Source organism: Gracilinanus agilis, chromosome 3, assembly GCF_016433145.1.
Source record: "Gracilinanus agilis isolate LMUSP501 chromosome 3, AgileGrace, whole genome shotgun sequence".
Classification (NCBI taxonomy): Eukaryota; Metazoa; Chordata; class Mammalia; order Didelphimorphia; family Didelphidae; genus Gracilinanus; species Gracilinanus agilis.
In genome coordinates, this window is record NC_058132.1 from 648,807,551 (window position 1) to 648,821,065 (window position 13,515).

At 52.1% G+C, this 13,515-nt stretch overlaps 1 protein-coding gene across 1 annotated transcript in view; it reads right to left on the minus strand.

Annotated features, from left to right (window-relative positions):
• The window catches only part of BOK (BCL2 family apoptosis regulator BOK), a 29,514-nt gene that overhangs the window by 10,052 nt on the left and 5,947 nt on the right, over positions 1-13,515 (minus strand). The window lies entirely within an intron of this gene.

Below are 13,515 nucleotides of genomic sequence, written 5' to 3' on the forward strand. Positions count from 1 at the left end.
AAATTATTTCCATGTATAACTGAAGAAAAGAAAATTCAAGGTCTATACGGCCCTTTCTCCCAAATCCCCTCTGAGACATACAGTCTTACATTCATTTGTAAACATCTGTTAAGAACCTACTATGTGCCAGCACTCTGCTAGGCACTAGAGAAAGGCAAATGATCAGATATAGATTCCTCTATTCTGGATGAGGGAACCAAAATGCATGGCGAGGCAGTAGTTTGTGAAGGCTCCACAGCAAGGAAGGGTCAGAGCCAAGGATGCAAACCCAGGCCTTGACTCCCAGAGCCATTCCTTTCAGCTACATGGAAAAAAAGCGAAGACCTGGCCAGAGGCCTCCAGACTCCCAAGGAGCCTGCAGGGAGAGCTGGGGGAAAGGGATCTATGCCCATTGATGGGAAAAAGTTCCATCTTTCTTTCTCTGACTCTGGTTTCCTTGGTAACCCAATGGATTTGAGGGTATGTCCCAAAAAGCCTTCAGAGAAGGGCTGTCCAGAGGCTTTCCCAGCTTCCCCGAGGCAGAGATGGAGGGAGCCCGAAGAGGCCAGCTCTTGTTCCCTTTCTTCTTCTCTCTTTCCCACTCTCAACTTCTCTTTTATTCCCTGAGCCTTAACGCCATTCCTGGCACACCCTGGCCGATAGCACTGGCGCCCTGAAAGGTGGCCCAATGCCGACCTTGGGCAAACATTAACCAAGCTGAGCAATGGTCAGATTAGAGCCCTCCTCCTCCTCCCTGCCTGGCTCAGGCTTAGCTCGGCTTCTCCCTCACCTGGATTCTTTTACCGCATGCCTTCGAGCGGATGCTCAGGGAGTGCAGGCCACCCGCTCAGGGCTCTCACCCCGGGGTCCTGCATCCTAAGGGGTCATCTGTACCTCTCCCCAGTGCCTGCCCTTGATCTCCGCTCTTCCCTCTTTCTTCCAAACACACAGACACACACATACACACTCACACATGTATACATTCACATGTACATACACTCACACACACTCACATACTCACACATGTATACACTCACATGTACATATACTCTCACACACATACTCACACACTAACACATGTATACACTCACATACTCCTACTCACACACACTCACACACACATACACACACACACACACACACATTCTTATTTCCTGAAACAGCCTAAAATCTTTTAGTCGAAGGGGGAGAGGGGCCTGCTGTAAGAAGCCAGTCCCACACTAATCTCACTCACAACACAGCTTCCTGTGTGGCCCGGCTTCCCCAGGCAGCTGCTCCCTGGTCCCCTCCTAGTTCCAGCTTCCTTGATCTTCCGGCTGGAGCCCCTAATCACTAAGAGGGGATGCGCGTGATTTGGCTCGGCCTCAGGACCTTTTTCCCTGGCCTGAGTGGAAGGGAGCAGGGTAAGACTCAGAGGCAGAGGGAAACTCCCTCCCAGGTTTTTCCCAAAGGCTAATTAATGAAGGCAGGAGAAAGGGGCTTCCTGGACCAGTTAGGCTCTCCATTGCTGGGCACGCACGTCGGGTTTGGTTCCTAGATGGAGAATAAAGGTCTGTTGAATTTCATTTGGGCCAACAGAGCTCTGGAGGAGGCATTCGGCATGCCAGGAAGAGCCCTGATGACTCGTAGTTGGACCACAGCTCACGTGGAGAAGACTGAGGGGAGGGAGTGAAGCACAGGGTTAGTAGAAGGCGACAATGTGTCTTAGGAGATCCGAGGGCTGCCAGAATCTTGGACTCTAGTGTCCAGAATGAGAGAAATGACCACCCTTCCACCCCATCAGACGATGGGCCGTTTAGTCCTAGACGATCCCTATGAAGGAGGACCTCGATGAGCTGGAGCACATCGTGAGGGGATGGCTGACGTGGTGAGATGAATGAAGATTAATTCATTGAAGGAGTTGGGGCTGTTTGACCAGGAGAAGACGGGGACTGGGTCTTCATTCTCTCCCTCAAAGAATCATAAGAGCAAAGACTCAGTGCTGGAGGAAGGTTAGCAAATCCATTTTACAGATAAGGAAACCGAGGCCAGGAGAGGTACATTAGTGTGTAAGCTAATCCCCAAGGACAAGGACTATTTCTTTACTGTGCCATCTAGATGCTAGAATAAGCATTAGTGCGAAAGAATTGAGTGGCTTGTCTGGCCACACAGCTAGTTATTATCTGAGGCAGAATTCAAACCCAGGTCTTCCTGACTCCAAAGCCCAGAGTCCTATTAATTATTCCACAAGGTTCATGATGATGATTTCTAGGACTCTCTCTCTATGGTCCCAGAAGCCCCATCACAGAAACTGGGAAACAGAGGCAGAAGAGTTCCCTGAGGCTTTTCTTCCTTCTTTAAACCAAATGTTAATCAGCTGTTGCCCTCTTTGGCTGCTGACCTGCTGTGAACTCTTCCCCTTCCTCCTTCTCCTCCTGCTGTGCATGGTTGGCCTTTGGCCGGAGCGGAAAGACACCAGGCGCATGGAATATCAGCCATCTTGTCCAAGCAAAAATACCCCACAAAGGGGTCACCCGGGGAGCCCTGGAAGCTGTCCAGGGAGATGGAGCCACTGGCTATCTGGCCTCCAAGGAAGCTGATTCCTTTTGGAGGCAGTTCTCCCATGGGGGCCTTTTTTTGATCCTGAATCTGCCTAGATGTGCCTCATGGCAACTTCCCATGAATACTTCTGGTATTTGGCTGCCTGGGGCCAAAGAGAATGTCTAACTCCTGCTCCCTAGGACAGCCCTTCCAATATCTGAACAACACTACGGAGTCTTCTCTTTCCCAGGCTCACCATGCCCAGGTCCTTCACTTGATTCTCAAGAACTCCATTCAGTCACCGTCCCCCGGACACTCTCCAGTTCACCATTATCCCTCCTAAGCCACAGGGCCCAGAAGTGAACCCAGTGAGGCCTCTAGAGTTTGTCTGGCCTGAGCAGAGGCAGAGGAATGTTTACCATCCTCCGTGTCCTCCCTGACACAGTCTGCGTGGCTGTAGCCTGTTTCTCCCACAGGTGGTGGATATCTGCAAAGTGGGTCTCTCACATCTATTTCCTCCCAGAATCCACCCTGGGCTGAGATTCCTCCTGCTTCAATGGCTCATGAGGCAACAAGCCCTAGAGCAGTAATGGCGAGCCTTTTAGAGGAGTGGATGGAATGAGAAATGTCCTTGGGTGCCCATGGAGAGGAGGAGGGGAGCAGCCCTACCCCCACCCCCAACTCTGTCAAACTCTGTGCTGGGACTATGGCGCATGTGCCTATAGAAAGGGCCCTGCATGCCGCCTGTGGCATGTGTGCCATAGGTTTGCCACTGTGACCCTAGACAAATAGGTGGTATTAAGGCAGGCATCTGAGATTCATAGATCCTCCCTGTAATCTTACAAAGGAACGCAGAGCCTTTCAGTTGAGAGAGTGGTCAAACAGGAAAGTTGGACATTTTTTTTTTTAGAACAGTATAAACACGGCCACACCTCCTGCCCTGCTGGCCGGCACTGACCTGCTATTTCCAATTCTAAAGCCTAGCAGCCAAGCCCAAGTTTCCTCTGCCCGGTGGCCTCCCTGCCTGGCAGCTTATTACAGGCCTGGCAGGAGCTAACACTGGGCACAGAACTCTAGGAGGCTTAGGGTGCAGAACTGGCAAGAATGCTGGCCTGGGTGGGTGGGGTGGGTCCAAGGACCCGTGTAACTCGAGGAGAGTCCTTTAATCTCTCTATAAAAGAATGGGTCCAAGGTCCCTTCCCTCTCAGCCCATCACTGAGACCCTAGCGAGGTGAGCTCCAAAAGGCACCCCGAAGAGCCTCCAGGGCAGGGGCCCTTACCCTGGCGTCTCACTGGGGCTCTGATGGATTGCAGGGAGCAGGCACTAGAATGGGGATAAAAATACAGCTGATCTAGGGGCAGCTGGGTAGCTCAGTGGAGTGAGAGCCAGGCCTAGAGACGGGAGGTCCTAGGTTCAAACCCGGCCTCAGACACTTCCCAGCTGTGTGACCCTGGGCAAGTCACTTGACCCCCATTGCCCACCCTTACCAATCTTCCACCTATGAGACAATACACTGAAGTACAAGGGTTAAAAAAAAAAATACAGCTGATCTCCACAGAACAGGCTTCCTTTCGACTCCCGGGCATCCTCTTTTAAGCATTTAATACATCCGCGAAGGGGACCGCGGGCTTCAGTGAGCTCACTGCCCACAGGCTCCAGGACCCGGAAAGGGCTCAGAACCCATCGTCTACATTTGAGCCTGGGCAAAGGGCTTCCCTTTGGGGTTTTTCCATCTCAAAAGCAGACCAGAGGATTTCAAAACCCCTGAGTTCATGAGCCCGAATATTCCTAACTTTTGTTAAGAGAAAACCCAAGCTTGTGGAGGCATGAATTTAGAAAGAAAAAAAATCTATCTAGTTACTGGCCCACATTCTACGGCTCAGAAAACAGGTTCCGGGACATTCAGTCGTTTTGCCGCCATCGTACAGGGTTAGTGGCACAGGCAGATTAGGAACCCAGGTGTCCTGGCTCCCAGCGTGATATACTGTCCTCTACATCCCATACCTGTCAAGCCAAGCTCCCAGAGAAACTCCAGGAATGCCAGGCAGGGCCTCCTTTGTTTCTCAGCAGGCCGCTCCCTAACATCCAGGGGGTTCCCCAGGCTGCCAGACCCCACACCGAAGAGCAGCCTATTTCTTCTCCCTCCACCAGGACCAACCACCAAGCCTGGGCCTCCACCTTGGTAGGACGGGACAGATTCCTCTGCCCCATCCTCTCTTACCTCCTTGGCTGATGCCAAGGCGAGGAGCCGCCCAGGGCTCTGAGAGCCACAGCCAGAGAGATTCATTTCCCTTTGAAAGTAAACGTTCTTCTCATAAACAGTGATGGTATGACAGCCCTGGAGACAGAGAACTTCTGTTTACCCAACACACCACGGAGGCACCCATCGCCTGCCCCCCTCGGGAACGGCGCCTTGGCAAAGATCAAAGGGGCCTCTCCCGGGAAGTGAGGACCAGGCCGGCTCGCCCTGCGCCATCCCACCCTGGAGCGAAGCTGGGAACAGCCGCGTGGCCAGGGCAGACACGGGCTCCCTCAAGAGCCTGCACAAAGCTGGATTTTCTCCATTCTTGCCCGGGTTGGCATCCCCTCTGCCACCTCTGGGCTGCTCAGGGCCCAGAACACAGCAGGCTCTTTGGAGAGCCTCGCTGGTTAAGAATAAACAATGACGAGTGTCCACTGAACGACTGGCCGGCCATTCTGAGCATTTCTGGGAATCCTGCGCTTCAGAGCCTGGAGACCCAGATGTGGGAAGGAGTCGAGTCCTGCCACGACACTCCATCATGGTCCTATGAACGGCAGGCACTGAGGGGGGCTTCGAGGTTGCCCAGGCACTTTTTCTGTGCTCTCTCCTGTCATTTTTACAGCCAACAAGTGGTCAGCCAGCTTCCTCCCAACCTCCCAAGACACAGTCCGATTCCTCATGGGACAAACGAAGCAACGAAGGCTCTGGCCGAGGCGGAAGGCAGGGCGCTAGCTGGGTGGCTTCATCTCCCTCTTCTACAAAATGGGCATAAAGAGCAAACGTTTGTGAAGCTTGCGTGACCCTGGGTAAGTCCCTGAACTTCCCTCTCTATCAGAACTGGGGTGACCTCTAGAAGCCCCCCCAGCGGCGAGCGTGCGATCCTTTGATCCAGAGTCCGTATTACCAATCATGCACAGGAGAGCCAACGAGCGTCACTAACGTCCGGAGGAGGCGAAAGCCGGCGTGTCGGCACTCCCTGGTGGGCGGCTGCCCCACAGAGCCTGAGCGCCGGCTCCTATCTGGCCTCAGAAATGCAGACCGTGACGAAAACACCATTAAAAAGAACGAGCCGTTCCTCCCTGGGGAGGCCCCTCTTCTGCCTGGGACCCCACGCACCGTCCTGCTTCGAGGGCTAAAGAGGAGGCTCTGAAAAACTGTATGAAGGCTAGTCTGGGGAAGAAGGAAACGTTTATGTCTAAAAAGCGTCAGTGGCTCTCCGGAGGAGGCTCTGCCAAACCCCTGAAGCGGGGGGCCTGCTGGGGCCCGGATCGAGCTCCGAGGGCTCCCTTCAACCACTCAGACGTCACCACTTTTCTTTCTGGGACCTCTTCTAATAAAAGTCCTTCAGCCACCTCAGAACAAAAGAATATGTGGAAGGGCAGCTAGGCAGGTGGCTCAGTGGCTAGAGTTAGAATGCCAGGCCTGGACACAGGAGATCCTGGGTTCCAATCTGGCCTCAGACACTTCCGAGCTGTGCGACCCTGGGCAAGTCAGTGAACCATCTGCCTCAGTTTCCTGATCTGTAAAATGAGCCGGAGAAGGAAATGGCAAACCGCTCTAGTATCTCTGCCAAGAAAATCCCCAATGGATGAAGACACTAAACGATAACTCTAACCCAACTATCAATAATATGGAATTAGGGCTTAATCAATGAGACATGTAAAACCCAGTGGAATTGGGCGTCGGCTAAGGGGGGCTCAGGGGGGGTTTGGGGGGAGGGGAAGAACATGAAACATGTAACTATGGGAAAATATTCAAAAGGAAAAGAAAAAAAAAAGAAAATGGGACAAAAAAAAAAAAGAAAAGAACATCCCTAATGGGGGGTCCCAGAGAGTCAGACATGACTGAAAAGACGGAACAACAACAGCAACAACTTCAGGAGATGTGGGAGCAAGGAAAGAGATCCAGGCCAGAGAGGCATCGCTGGAACCAAAGCTGTTCCCTCGGTTTGGTCCCTGGGCCCAGTTCCTAGTGGCCGTGGGAAGAGAATGAGCCCCGGCCCCTTTGGGGGTCCCCCTGCAGCGGTCATCTCCCCTTTCCCAACAGGGGCCGGAGGAAGGAGCAGCGGGGCCTAGCTGGAGATCTGGAAGGGACCCCTCTCAGAGGCCCTCGAGGCTAACCCCTCATTGTACAGAGAGGGAAATTGAGGCCCAGGGAAATCAAGCACCTTGCCCCAGGGCACACAGGCAGCATGAGGACACACGGCCAGTCTCACTCCCCGATGGGCCACATCGACTTCCAAGAAGTTTCGTGAAAATGTTGAAATTGATTCTCTGTCCATCTGTCCGTCCGTCCGTCCGTCCGTGTGTTTATTAAGGCTAGATGTCCCCGGCTTGTTCAGGCTGCAGGTTCAGAGACTAGTCACTGGGCTGCTCCTTCTACCGCTCATCCGGGAGTACTCTTTGTGCAGACACCTCACGGGCTTAGCCCAATGCAGCTCGGAACCCCTAAGCTCCAGCCGTGGCCAGCCTCGGCCTCCCCTGGGGCTCGGACGGCAGGTGGGCACCACGACCCTGCTTGGCCCCTTTAAACTATGGCACCCCTCAGGTCTCAGTCAAAAAGAACAGGTTGGGGTGATCTTCCTGCTGACAACCACAAATCTCCACAGAGGGAAATCGTTTCTGGATGCTTATCCGGAGAAGCCAGGATAGTTGTCTTCAATCATTGGAGGAGAGGCGGTGGCAAAGGCTTGGGGGAAGGAGAAGCTTCTCCCTAACAAATACCGAGCCTATCTGGAAAGGTAATGAGCTCCCCATCCCCAGGAGTCTTCAAAGCAAAGGCTGGACAACCCCTTGTCGGGTAGGGCACAGAGGGATCTCTGCTTGGTACGAACTAGGCTCTGGAGAAGGAAATGGCAAGCCATGCTGGCACCCCTGCCAAGAAAGCCCCTCAGGGGCCACAAAGAACAAGTGAACCGTCCGGAAGAGCCCAGAACTCCTTCCAGCTCGGCTATTCCGTGTGTGCTTTTCCAGATGGGAAGAAATGAAGCTAGCGGGTCCTCCAAGATGGTAGTTTCAGGGGCACCAAGCAAGAGGAGGCAGAATTGGGGGAGTCGAAGGCAGGCGCGTCAAAGATCGGAGCTGGAGCAGGCCTCAGCCTCTCCCGGGTAAAGCTCCCACCTCTCCGGGGTGCCGAGTTTCCAGAGTCCGCTGAGCAGGAAGGACATTCCCAGAGTACTCCTCAGGGGGTCACGCTGGAAGGGTTTGGAAGATGATGAGGGCCGCCCAGTCCTGGAAACCCGAACTCCTTCCCCTAGAAGGCCCGGTGGGTATCTTTGGAATTTGGACTCTGGGAGAAAATGTTCGACCTCCCCTCGGATAGAAGTCGCATCTCGTGAATGTCTCGTGTTTCGTAGACTCTTGGAGTGGGAAGGGGCCTCCCTCCAGCATCCCAGAGAAGAGCTCGGTTCCCCACCCACACTGTCGTGCCCCCTTTGGGGTGCCCACACGCCCTCACCCTCGCACCCTCCGCCTTCAGCGCAGCTCCTCTCCCAGCTCATCTGCACTCGGTCCCTGGCCAGGATGGCATTTCTTAGGCCGAGCTTAGGTTATTCCTGTCCTCTTTCTGGAAGTGGACTCTGCCCACTCCCATTTACCTGTTCTTTTCAGAATAAACGGCTGCCTGAAATCGCTGGAGAGTCTCTGGCGGTTCCAGCTGGCTCCTCTCAGCCCAATTCCGTATCTGGGTTTGGGATCTTTCCCTCCCCAGCTGGCCAGGCTGAACAGAATTGGGTGATTTTTCTCCTGACCTCCCAAAGCGAGTACAAGCCAGGCGGGAGGCTGGAGCTGGCCTGCAGCAGAGGGGACGGCAGCCCCAAGGAGGAAACCAAGCCAAGGAGTCAGGCCTTGGGCTCTGTGCCTCCGCCTCCAAAGGATGGAGGAATGTGCAGCTTGAACTGCAGGATGGGCGGCAGGAATGAAGAGGAGCCCAGAAAAGCAAACCAAAACACTCATGAGAATCCGAGAATCTCTGACCCTGGACTGTCACCAGATGGCTTCCTCCTCCTCGTAACCTTCCTTCGTGATACTGCCTCGACGTTTCCAGCTAAAACGGGTGGTCTGACCTGAAGGGCTTCTTCTGCCCTTGGACCCAAGGGAGGAGATGTTGACTCTGGCGTGGTTGCTGTTTCCGTCTTCCTTTTTTATTCCCAAGCACAGTGCCCGTTTTATATATGGGGAAACCGAGGCTGAGGGAGAATCCAGCAAGGTAACAAAGCCCACTGTACCCCTGAAAATATTCCTAAATACCAACTATCGTCGTAGTTATCATTAAGTGACTTGTCCGAGGTCCCCACAGCCTCTGAGGGTCAGAACCAGGCTCCCTTATCCTACGGCGAGGGCTCTTTCCACCATCCCCTTCCACCCAGGCACTGGGCAAGGACCATCTCTGCCACTGCTTGCCAAGACCCACCAGCCTCCCCTGCTGTGCTGCCCTGCTGCTGCACCCCAGGGACCCCAAGCCTTTGCACCCTATTTCTGTGAGTTGCCTCCTCCTTCTTTGGCCTCTGGGAGCACGGCCCAGCCCTGCGAGTGGGAGTTAGGGAAGTGAGCCCGGAAGATTCCGCTCAGATCTCCCATACATTTTAGCTAACTCTATAAGCACTTTCCTTATAATGCTAAAGGAAGTTAACCCAGCAACAAGAACGCTCCCCTTAAACTCATGTGGGCTGTGCACTGACTTCGTATCTTCGTGCTTCTCTACCCCCTCACCCTGCCCCAACAGGAGGGATGGAGCTGCACCAAGGTAGCTGGGTAGTACAGTGGGTAGAGCACTGGTCCTCAAGCAGGAAGATCCGAGTTCAAATCTGACCTCAGATACTTCCTATCTCTGGATCCCTGGACAAATCGCTTAACTTCTGTTTGCCTCAGTTTCCTCACCTATAAAATGGACAAAACAATACTAGCACCTCCCTTGCAGGATTTTTGTGAGGGTCAAATGAGATGAATTTTATAAAGCGCTTAACACAGCTTCTGGCACAAAGTGGGTACGATAGTGTTTATTCTCTTCTTCTCTCTTCCACCTGATTCATCCACCCTCTTGTCCAGTCAGCCCATAGGACCAACGGCACAAGCTGGAATAGCAGCTGCCCTGGGTTTGTGGTGTCTGCAGCCAGGGGACCCCATAAAGCTAAGTGCCCCATCTAGGAATCCACCCAGTGATCTTGATCTCGTAACTACTGAACAAACTGGAGAAACGCAACGTCCAGGAAAGCCCCAAGTTCAGCTTTGTCATGCCATCTCGGTTCCAACATCACCTGGTCAGAGATTAAGCAAGCAGCCCCAGAATGTCCCCGTGGCTTCGGGGCCACGAGGTACTTGTCCGAGTCTCTTGGAACATAACTGCAGCCAGTCTTGGAGCCACCCTTGGAGATGTTCTGCTTCGTCCAGGAGAAAAGCGAGGGTGGGCATACAGGAATGGCCGTTAGCCCAGCTGAAAAAGTTACGAAGGAAGCTGACAACTTGTGAAGACACTGGTGCCATTTTGCAGCCAGGAGGCAGAAACACAACCATCCTTTGCCTTGGGGACCACCCTTCTTGGCTTATATCTAAATATGCCTCTCGGGTCTCATCCACCAGCAGAAATCACTGGCCTGGTTGGTAACTGGTTTTATGGTTTTGCTCTACTAGTTTTCTGTTCTGAGGGAAGGTCTATTTGGGAAGTGCAAGGTGGGGCAGAGTGAATGATGCCCAGAAAATACAGTGATAAAAAAAACATAAGGCATCCTTAAAGCCTGTCGTTTTTCAGAATAAAGAAAAATAAATCCCTGCCTAATCAAAAAGATTACCAGCAGCGCTATTTATAATAGCAAGAAACTGGAAACCCAACACAAATCACTATTATTTACATAATACTTCAGAGCTTACAAAGCAGTCAACACCCATGATCTCACTAACAACTAGAAGCGGCATATTATCTAGAGGCAGCACATAAAACTTTGGAAATAGAGTCAGGAAGACCCAGGTTCAAATGCCGCATCAGACACTTGCAAGTTGTGTGGCCTCAGACAAGTCACTTAATTTCTCTCACTTCAGTTTCCTAATCTGTAAAATGGGTGTACTAATAGCAACCTACCCCCTAGGGTTGTTTTGAGGGTTAAATGGGGTATTTGTAAAGTGCTTTGAAGCCCCTAAGGTACAATGTAAACAACAGCTTAGCGAGCAATCCCCATGTAGAGAGGAATATGTGGTATGTATTATTGTCTGTATTTGACAGATGAGGACACCAAGGCTGATGGAGTCATTTTTCTAGCCAAGAAAAACGTAAGAAGAAAGGCAGAGAGGTATGTGGATGCTGGGGAAGGGGTGGGGGAGCTAGCCAGGAGCAGTAGGGAGCTTTACAACACCCAGGGATGGAACACAGACGGACACAGAGCAGTAGGGCAGGAAGCACCAGGGCAGAAAGAGAACCCAGGATGTCCCTCAACTGGTGCCAGGAGCAAGAAGGGGTGCCATCTAGCAACACTATCACCAATGACCCAGTACTGGGTCACAGATCCACAGTACAGAGGAGCAGCTGAAGATGCAGGATGCCACTGAGGACTGAGCAATAACAAATTCCAGACATTCAGCTGTGCGTCAGAGCCCAGGGCTACAGCCTCCACTCAGACCCAACCTTTAGCCCCACACATATATTTGCAGGTGTATAAATGGAGATTTTGAACCTTGGACTTCATCCCCCAGAAGTCCCTTAGTATTTCCCCAAATTCCCTTTAATCTCTCCTGCGCCTCCACATTTTCGTGGTCACGTTATTGTTTTATGGGTTCTGTAGCTCCTCCCTCTCGCTCTCCTCTTCACGAGCACGGCTGAAGTTAGTTTAGCACCTTTTTACTCTAGTTTTTTATGTTAGTTTATTATTAATGAAACTTCATGAAATATAATATTTAGTTCTTGTATAGTAATTTTAAAATCCACACAGCACAGGGCAGAAGATCAAGACCAAAGAGGAGCCAGCAGTTCCCTCTCTTCGGACCTGAAGAACCTCAAGCATACACAAGCCAACACACCCAACCCAAGGTGTAGAGTTTGACCTCTCCCTGGATCACATCATTTCAGAAACACCAAAAGCTTGCTGGTTCCCAAACGGAGCTGTGGAAGCAGCAGCAGCAGGACATAAAAGGACAGAAGTGCACATCGGACCATCCCTCACCCCATAACATAAAATCCAGTCATTAAACGGGCTAGAAAAACTAGCAAACAAAACAGACTCCAACCATAAAGAGCTGCTATGGTGACGGGGAAGCTCAAGACACAAACTCAGAAGACAATGAATTGAAAACATCTATGAGGAAAAACAACTGCTTGGCTCAATGGGGATGTGATTGGGGACGTGGACTCTAAACAATCCCCCCAGTGCAAATACCAATAATATAGAAATAGGTCTTGATCAGTGATACATGTAAAACCCATGGAATTGCTCATTGTCTACGGGAGGGGGTGGGAGGAGGGGAGGGAAAGAACATGAATCGTGGAATCCTGGGAAAACATTCTAAATCAATTAATTAAATAAATGAACTAAAAAATGAATTACTTAGCTGCCTTTAAGTCACAATAAAATGCTTATCTTGATGCAAAAACTAGATGCCCAGCAGGGCATTTCTCAGGCATTTGAATTCTCTCTGTCTCTGGTACTCAGTGAATGCTTTGACACTCCAGAGCGTGTGCTTCCAATTTGTCAGGTATGTTACAACACGCAAAGGAAAAACCGGACTCCCACTGCCTGTTTGTGCTCCAGAGTGTGGGAACTCTCTGAGCTCCGGCACCATAATCGCCCCCTTCCCTTTCATGGGAGATAGATGGGTGCCGTCACACCCTCTCCTCTCCCGGTGGAGGCTTGGTGACCTCATTCAGAGTGGAGGAAACCTTGGGATGACTCAGTGTCAGGCCCGTAGACGCTTCCAGCCTGGGCACTGCCAGGGGTGAGGAGGAGCTCCCCTACATTCCAGGGGATGAGCAGAGGGTGCCGAGCCACAGCCTCTAGAGAGCCCAGGAGCTCGCTCCTCCCTGAGCCCCATTCTTCTCAGGCCAGACACCAGCCATGGTTGGCTCCGGCTCGCCAAAGAAAGGACAGAACTGGCCATCTGGCCAGAGGGGAGACAGGCCATGGGCTTATGGCCAGGCTGGCCAAGCAGTTTCCCAGCGGCTGGAGCATTTTTAACATTTCTGGGAAACAAAGGAGACCTCAGAAGGAATCCTGGATGAACAGGCAACGTCTCCTCTTGGGTCCTCAGCCAGGGGCCACCCCAAGGCCGGACACATTTGTGGAATCTATACTCGACTCAATCTCCAGAATTGCCATTTTAATAGTCCTGGGCCTTCTGGAAAACCCCCAAAATGGGAGTTCCCAGAGAGGAGGCTGTTCAAAGGCATTCATTGTCTGGGGAAAGGAGAGTGCCCCGTCCAGCCCCAGCTCCTTCCAGGAGGTCAGTCTGTCATTGGGGAAGGAGAGAATTCCACCTGGCCATATCCTGAACCGAAGATCTTGGGGTTCCCTTCAGGTCTAAGTCCCCTGGGGCGGCCATTTCAAATGGAATTGTTTGGGTGCTAAATTGTGGTCCTGTTTTCATTGTACACAGTGTGGAAATTCCTTCCACCTTTGCCCAGCAACAATTGTTTAGCCAATTGTCATCTCTGAGGTGCCCGAGTCACAGAGAGATTGGGTGACTGTCTCAGGGCCGCACAGTTAGGGATGCCCAAGGCAGGACCAGGAGCCAAGCTTGCCTGGCTTTTCAGCCTCTTGGTTTCTTGGGTCACCCACTGGGGCCATCTTGTCATC